The sequence below is a fragment of the Lottia gigantea genome, assembly GCF_000327385.1.
Source record: "Lottia gigantea unplaced genomic scaffold LOTGIsca_28, whole genome shotgun sequence".
NCBI classification, from domain to species: domain Eukaryota; kingdom Metazoa; phylum Mollusca; class Gastropoda; family Lottiidae; genus Lottia; species Lottia gigantea.
Window position 1 is genome coordinate 1,180,818 of NW_008708898.1, and position 9,670 is coordinate 1,190,487.

Genomic DNA, 9,670 nt, shown 5'->3' on the forward strand with positions numbered 1-9,670 from the left:
TTTACTTTGCTTGAAACTACTGGATTCATTCTACTAGCTGATATTGTAGAGAAAACCCATGTTTATTTAAACAAACTAATGCGGAGGTCACGCAAGGTCGCACATGTAAATTATTAAACATTTCCGAAAATCCACGAATAATAGGTTTCCACGAAATTAGGTTACTTGACTGTAATATCACCAAACAGGAATGACTTATATTCCCGAGCATCGAGCGAAATCTTTTAAAATAGTATTTAAATATGTTTTGATTTGTGTAGGCATAAATTTGTTTTTAAATAGGATCACATTTACGTAAATTACTTTCAAAATGTGAGATAGAGCCTAATCTTTGATTGTGAAACATATTAAGAAGTGAAATTGTTGTCTGCGATGTCTTCTCATATCGCCCCTTCCCAATCCCCCCGCCGCCCTTCTTATCCATTTCGCCGCTTCCCTCCCCCCCCCCCCCTCTTTTTATCCATTCCCCGTGTCACTACTTTCTACCTAAGATCACTTAAGAAAAATTATTATGCTTGTTCCGGGTTCGAATTCCACTTAATGTCGGTGTTTTTTATTTATTTATTTATTTATTTTTTTGTCTTGTTCATACTGTTCAGGAGAAAATTCAAGTTTTTATAATATGTGTCCAATCCCTTTAAAAAGAATTCAATGAAAATGGGAAAAACCGAATTAGAAAGAGGTGAAAAGGGAAAAGGGGAAGTGGGAACAAGGAGGCGAAAAGGAAGAGCGCGGCAATAAAGTTTTTTTGTTAAATATTTATAGCATAGTTATAATTTTTTTTACTCCGTTCTGCTAGATGTTTGCAAACCAAAACAAAATTTTTATCCGGGTGAAATTTGGAAATGAAAATACCACCATTAAGTACAAACAGTCAAAACTTCAAGTTAAATCAATTATCTGAATCAGTGATTTTGATGTGAACCGGTGTCCCATGGAAAGCTTAGTAAAAACTTCGCAAATGCGTTATTGCACAAATTGTTAATCTCTGTATACGAAAGATAGACCTAAATATTTTTTCTAAGCCCTAGATTCATATAATATGTTGGCTAGAACCAAACATGTTACTGCCATGTCGATTTGTCGCTTATTACAGACTAAAACCAACTCTCTAGTGTCGGTCTACTATCACCGCGAAAAGTATCCACAATCAATAGACAGTTTCACAAAGAACGTTATATGGAACAGTTAACGAATTTCTGCCAGCTCAGCAGAAAAAAAGAGAAAAATCAGTCGTGAAAATTCCTGACATTAGTTCAAATGATGTAGAAATACTTGAAGAGAAGTAGTAGAATGAATCTAAACCGAGCAATAATCAATATAACTATATACGTCACATACTGGACTTAACCTTAAAATCAACCATTACGACTAGACACATGATCAGTATATAATTATAGGTTTCTCTTACAGAAAAAGTTTTACACTGGACGCTTGTGTTCTATCAATTTATGCCTATTCATTACAATGAGGCCTTTAGTGGAATGGTCATATTTTAACAGTTGTATTTAGGGGGCACGGTCGTTTATATTAAATTATAACAAAGTTGGAGTGTTTACATCTATATCATTTTTCAGAAATCATACATCAAATCAATTTGATCTCAAATTGGTAGGTCTTTAATTTTACTCTAAGACATGGGCAACCAATAAAAGATATCATAACATTATTATAATGTTTATGACTTCGTTGAAATTCGTGTTAAATTAATTGATAGCTAACTAAACATCCTATTTTTATTCTAAAAAGAGTTACGAGAGGTAGCTGTAATAAAGGCTGGTTACACTAACACTAATATAATTGTGCAACGTGATATGACTTAAAATAAAAGCTACCTGAAACATAAACTAGTGTCAGATTATAATTATAGTTTTCTCTTCCATATAGATAGATTTGACCCATATATAACCTTACATAGCATGGTCATCTATCAAAAGAACTTGTCTGTTCTTCCAATGTGTAGGATTGATAAATTGAATGGGACATGACGCCAAACATTTTCACAATATCGAGCAATTAAGAACTTCGTCATGGAATGCAGCTAGTTGTGTGGATTGTACGCTACAGGATACAGCCAATCAGAGCCCTTGCCATAAAGACTATAACTATTTTGGCTTATTGCTTACAGACTTTCTGGTGAGCGAAGATCATCAAGCTTGCGTTCAATCCAATAAAATAGCTACATTCCCTGATATAAGATTAGTGTTAGGGTGTATTGAGACGAGTCTCAATGAAAGCACTGGCCTAGGTCACAGAGCAATAGATAAGTCTAGTGAAATTGTGAAGATGGACGCCAAACTGGAAATTAAATTTTCCAGCAGATAAGTTGTTGGTTTCCAGGTTGTCAGAAATGCAGTATTATTCAAAATGAGGCGTGTATTTTTTATTGACAATTTATATATATCCTTTTGAAAAGTGATCTTTGTAAATTTCATACTTCATATCTCCTGTTTCCTGTTTCTAACTAGATCTTTTAAATATAGGGTTAAATAACAACACACACTGTAAAGCAGCAATTTGTTGTAAGGGAATAGGCTAAGTTTGCCCATGAGCACAAGAACACAAACTTTCTGTATTCCTTATTTCTAGACCTATATATAAATCATTTTGGAAGTTAAGATTAGAAAATGAACAAATCATGGTGGCTAATCCCCCGAAAAGAACCTATTATTAACTATAGCAGACGGTATTCCAATTCATTATACATGTATATGAAAGACATTTTCCTACTATATCTCTTATAAATTATAATTCAATATTTATCAAGTGTTAAGGAGGCTATATTAACTATGGTTTACTATTTTGTCCCAAATCAATAGGAAGAGCATTATTGGTCGTCATATACCCGGCTTTCACGTATTTATGTAACCATCAGCTATAATTTACTTCCACTGGTAGCATGAAATCCCAACGGTTTAGGGGAACTAGTCAAAAATCAATATGATATGGTTTAGAAATAGCCCAAGATTGTAGATGTATACACTATACTCCGTGTTTGATTATAATTCAGAAATATTCACAGATTCTGAATAAATACAACAGCTTGTTTTTGGTGCAGATCAGCATACGCTAAGATAAACAGCCGAAGGTCGCTGGAGACCAACATAACATACTAGATGTACAGCTACGGCTTGCGAAGCCAAAGACACTGGATTTGTTTTTGTTGGGATATCTCCCTAATGGTGATATTTCAAGCAAGAATTCGGGCCTCGATTTATCAATTCGGAACGACTACAGGTTGTTTTCATGACAGCCCCCTAAAGCTGATTCGCTGATATGGCTAAAATCTGGTTGAAAATTCCGAAGGCATTATTCCAACCAATGCCCCCATCGAATCACCAAATCACCAACACATCGAATCCACTGAGTTACTGGGACAGTCTTTACTGTTCTAGGTCAAAAACTCCATTGGTCTAACTGGTTTCTATATATCTTGAGACAGTGTATTGAGTTGAAAATAACTTACTAATCGTCAACGGTTTCTGGAATATCTCAAAGTTAATCGTCTCTGTTGAAGACAAGTTGACTCACTCCGACCATTGATTAACTATTACCAAGCGCCATTTATAATGGTTTTAACAATATCTATAATTCCTATCAGGTTAATACGATTCCGTATGGAATATCATAACACATATTTATTGTGTAAAAGACTATCCAGACTATATGATAACTAAGCAGGTTTGTCTACTGCGGGATGACTTTCTTTAGGTATCACATATTACTACAATATGTGTTTCAAAATCCTCGAATACTGGATAGGTAATTATGGTTCGTGACAACGTATTGGTAACTGCAATGAATATATCATTATGAAATAAGTATAACAACATACTAAAAAGGTAATTGTGGTCTGACAATAGCGAAGTATAGATTTGGCAATCCTGGTTTGAAAATGGTCAAGTCCAGAAAATAATTGTGGTTTAGATAACGAGAAGAAGGTAATCGTGGCTTGGATATCACGAAGAGCAAAAAGTAATCGAGGCTTGGATATCACGAAGAGCAGAATGTAATCGTGGCTTTGTTATGATGAAGAGCAGAAGGTTTTCGTGGCTTGGTTATCATGAAGAGCTGAAGGTAATCGTGGCTTGGTAATAATGAAGAGCAGAAGGTAATCGTAGTTTGAATAAGATGAAGAGCAGAAGGCTATCATGGCTTGGTTATGATAAAGGGCAGAAGGTTAACGTGGCTTGGTTATGATGAAGAGCAGAAGTAATCGTGATTTGGATGAAGAGCAGAAGATAATCGTGGTTTGGAATTGATGTTAAGCAAAAAGTAATCGTGATTTGGATAAACAGCAGAAGGTAATCGTGGCTTGGATATCACGGAGATCAGAAGGTAATCATGGCTTGGTTATGATAAACAGCTGAAGGTAATCGTGGCTTGGATATGATGAAGAGCAGAAGGCAATCGTGGCTTGGTTATGATGAAGAGCAGAAAGTAATCGTAGCTTGCGCATGATGAATAGCAGAAGGTAATCGTGGTTTGGATATGATGAAGAGCAGAAGTTAATCGTGGCTGGGTTATGATGAAGAGCAGAAGGCAATCGTGGCTTGGTTATGATGAAGAGCAGAAAGTAATCGTAGCTTGGTAATGATGAATAGCAGAAGGTAATCGTGGTTTGGATATTAGGAAGAGCAAAAGGTATTCGTGACTTGGATATGATGAAGACCAGAAGGTAATCGTGGCTTGGTTATGATGAAGAGCAGAAGGTTATCGTGGCTCTATGACTGGCTGGATGCAGGTCAAGAAAATATTTTCTGCAGACACTCTAAAATGTCATTCACAGCGGAAATGAAATACAGATGAACTGGTACAAAGACAATAATAACACTTTTAAGTTTTAATTCTTACGTCTATGATGAGTGTACTGGCTGGTGGCAAAAGAATGTTACAATCCGAATGAGATTAGGTTTAGACCTTTCAGCCAACCCTCGCACTTAAAAATGATCCTGACAGTTGAAACAGACGATATCTGCCAGAATAGCTCTACTAGTCAATACAAGAGAATATCGATCCGGTCTGTTTATGGGTCAATAACTTTACTATAGTTAGTAAATTGTTTTACTATTAATGATTACTATTTTAGATTATACAGATGTACTATGATCTATCAATAAGATTTTTAATCTATCTGGTGTTAGTATCATACACTGATTACAATCATGTTAAATGGTACAAGGAGACTGAATAAGCGGACAACCGCAAATGATATCGACAGACAACTTAAATGGATATAGTACAATAAACAAAAATTATAGAAACAGCTATATTTATTCAATGGACATGTTTTTGACTTTTTCCAATCCGACTCAATGTGTTTTGCATAATGAATAAAGCAGCCAAAACCGAGAAGAATGATGTGGCATGCATCCTACGAGAGGCAACACAGTACTGTATAAGATGCAGTGTGTGCCATTTTACAGGATATCTTTTGATTTAATTATATCATAGTCGTAAGAACAGTGAAAATAAAAACAGTTATTGAAAAACTTATATAATAGAAAATAAAAACACAAAATTACTTCCCAATATAAAAAAATTCAATTGAAGAGCACTAGGAGAAATGATTTCTTCATGATGCCCGTTTTGTAAAAAGTGACTTTAAGCTAGCATCCCACAAAATTAACAATTCAAAGGTAATATTTTAGCACTGTTGCGACAGAAATATGTTATTCATACAAATTGAAAAACCCAAAATCCCCAAATTAAGATTGGACGACGGAACTGTGATTACGAAGGAAAAACTGTTATACAGGCAGGAAGAAAATGAGACTCGGCATTACCTATAAAAGAAGGAAAGCCAACTTGAAAGTATGACTAATCGTGTCTGGAAGTTAATTGGTTTACATAAGTCCATTTCAACGTGTCATTTAAAATCATTCCGAGTCTTGCTTTATCTCAGTCCTAAAATATTTTCCAGTTCTTAAATAATACCAGACCCAAATTCAAAAAATGAGTTCAGGTAGGCCTTAACAAAATTTGATCAACATTTTTTTTCTAATACAGTCACTAAATTTGGGACATTTTCGAATCCACTAACCAAGATCTAAATCATAATCAAATTATCAGTAAGACATATTTCTAAGACGGGTTGTAGCGCAGGTTGCTAGGGCATTAGAATTGACGCCATTTACTTGGTGACGTCGAACATGTTGATGGTCGCTGGTTCATTAATGTACTAAATCCCCTTGCAAGTCTTTTTACAAGCAAACGATGATTGTTAAAGAAATGATAGGCTATACCACATTTAATCTCATTCATATTACAAGTTTTGTCGATACTGTTAATACATGCGTAAATTCAGTTTTGGAGTGTCATTACATAAAGCACAACATTTCTAGGTGGAGTTTTATTTCATGTTTATTTGAACCAGATTCTACTTTTATAAGATAATGTAAGATTGATCGAGATTTCTGCCAATAACACACCCCTAGCTTAAGTCAAGAGCGTTGGACCAATTTGAAATCAAAATGACAATGCAATATGTATAGTGTAAGGCACCATTTAATGATTAGTAAGCATCACACACCATAAAATAGTATAATGCTACGATCAACCAATATCTTCGTATAGTTGACTATATAACAATAGTTTGAAATTGAATACTGATTGACTTCTGGTTTCCAATGTGTTAATAATGTCAAGTTAACTGGTCAATGACACGCCAGATCACGTGAGTAAGATATATTCTGTAAGCAGACGATAGTGATATTAAATACTGGAAATGTATAATACAGTGCCTGTCATATATTCTGTATAAATACTGTCTGCAATTTGACTGATTACAGAACCATATTATGATAAACAAATACTATACATATACAAATTATTTTGAATTGCAATAGATTTAGAAATCCATTTTATATTTATATATACTTGGTATAGGCCTATGTAGATGGATTCATGTAGTGTTAAACTTCAAATGTTTTAAAGCATATGACCTCTTTCATAGGAAATACATTGTAGTCCTTTTTACATACTTTAATCTAATATTTTGGAAGGACATAAGGATAAACTGTTTCTGTTCCTGCAAATTTCTTTCATTGCAAAGAACATGATGTTACCCTTTCATACGTCATGACTGTAGAGCGTAAACGATTCATTTCATTTCCATTAGAGCATCAGTTACTAGTAACGTATTTCCTTGGCAGGATCAATTTAGATCTAAAAATTTGATTAAGAATTTATCACACCAAATGTAAGTTTTGGCAAATCAAGTTAAATTTTAATTGGCTTTTTTTTACAATTTGATAGAAATTAAAAATGTTTCAGTCGTAAACCTTTAAATATAGAATTTGATTTGATTCGCAGACCAATTTTAATTGTGGCTTAAGGGGTCATTCTGAAAGCGCTTCAATTTAACCCTGTTCCTTGGGAATCAGTGATACTTGATTATTGTTTTTTTTTTCGAATTAATGTTAGTATATGACAGCTATTAGTGTTGACTATCATAGTAGAAATTTATAATGACATACAATATAGCCTAATAAGATAAAGCACTAATAAGTCTCTGATTACTGACACGGGCATCCGATATAATAATATACGGGTTTGTGCCTTCACCAAAAAGCATTGCTATTTAAGTTTAGTCCAGCAAAAATATTTTCAGTAATCTAAGAAGTAATCAAAACAAAAAAGTCATAAGCATAATTTGTCGGAAGTATATTCTTTCTGGTGCAAAGCAAACCTGAAGATCAGTGAAAATGCTTTGAAACACGCCCTTCAGATTAAACTTTTGGCGTTTCTCATTTTCGCTATATTGCGTTTACAGATGTACGTTCTTTTGCATTAGTGTCAAAATTGTTCGATTTAGAAAAAAGTATACCTTTGAACTCGATTATTTCCTTTACGTTAGCTCGGGAGGATATAAACGGCATATTCGCATCAGTGTGCAGTCAAGCAAAAGCTAACACAATCTTCAGATATACGACTACAACCAGACAGTAAACACAATTGAACAAAATCTGTCATTTCAGCGAAATTGAATTGACATTTAAAAAATTTAAAAATTTAAATCAAATTCGCCTCCTACAAGTTTTTGATCAATATTTTGAAAATGGCGTCTATCTGTATGCCATGAAACTTATTTCCTTAGAGGATTTCTATTATAATAGTAAGAGAGGTATCGATCCACAAGTTTTAATTACTAACTATTGGTGAACTGAGGTTCTATCAATATAATCATTAGTTCTTAACTTCCAACCATTATTTTCCTCTCAAATTGTCTTCAATCGCATTTATTTCATAGGTCATTCCCCACATTGAACATTGATTCTTTCCGTAACTTGGCCTTTAGAGAGACAAAAATACTCGGGAGGACATTTACTAAACTCTTAAAAGGGAATTTCAATTTAAATAGCACAATTCAAAACTCTGTGCAATTCCTGCCAAAATAGTGGTATAAACTTACTTTTTTCGGTTTCCAACTGTCTTTAACATTGGTTGTTAACACTGCCCTAATTCTAGTTTTCAAACGTCAGTCATTGATATTTTCTTTATGAAATACTTACTCGCTTATGATTGATATACTTCCTCGAGTAAAAAGTTCATTAGCGACTAGCACTGTTTCGCCTGAATGTTGTTTTTGATTTTGGTTTTCGTTTTGCGGTTTTTAGTTTATTTATATGAATAAGTAGTTGACGGCTTCTCCTGGAACTTGTAGAGATTGGAGATAAAATTCTAGCAAATGACTCTTTAACCTTATCATATAACTGTCAAAAACACATGTACTTCATATTAGTTAGTTATTGTCTGATAATCTTCAGATTATATTGTCTCTCGATCGGCTTTGTCACGCAATTTTACTGGAAATGGTTGCATGCAAGTATATTGACGTATTTCACACAGTGTCTCTTAACTTTAAAATATTTATAGTTTACCGATTATTTCTGTATAAACACCATGTAGTTAGCAGAATAGTGAATTGTAAAAGACAGAGACTCATATCAGAATGAATTTTATATATAACAAATTTACGTCCTACTTATCTGCATCAGATTGGGCTAAGAGAGAATAGCAACGTCATGCAGTGTGCAAGAGAGGAATTTGTCACGTTTTTGCCTACTCTTTTTGGACCTTTAACGAGCACAGTCGTTTACTACACTATCCTGACGACCAAAGGTCTGACTGGGAAAATCGAAGAAAACCAGTTTCGAAAATAGAGTTGTGTAAGACGATGGTCTCAAATAGTTCTATGTTACTACTTGGCCAAAAAATAAATACTTGAACCATAATAAACCTCTAGAAGAACTATCTTGAATATGAGCAAGTACTTGTAGATTAACATACGATGAAGTACATAATAACCATCACAATATACTCAAGTTGTTACTGAATGATAAAGAAAGTTATAAAAGTAGTGTTACCAAATGTAGATGAAATCAGAGAGTACAACACACTGGGAAGAAATCTGGAGTTTCGTTTCTTATTTTTTCGGCGAGTGAAAAATCCATAGAATCCATGATCTTGCGAAATTGTTATACATTTCATGTCATAGGTCATATAATATTCAACCCATCAAAAGCTCTGTTCAATCGCAATTTCTTGTATTTTATCAGCGTTTTTGGTTGGTTAGCATTAATTATGACAACTATTGGCCCTATTTGGCAACCTTTGACTGACAACTGAAGATTCTCGTCAGATCATCGATAGTAACATTCAGAAAAAC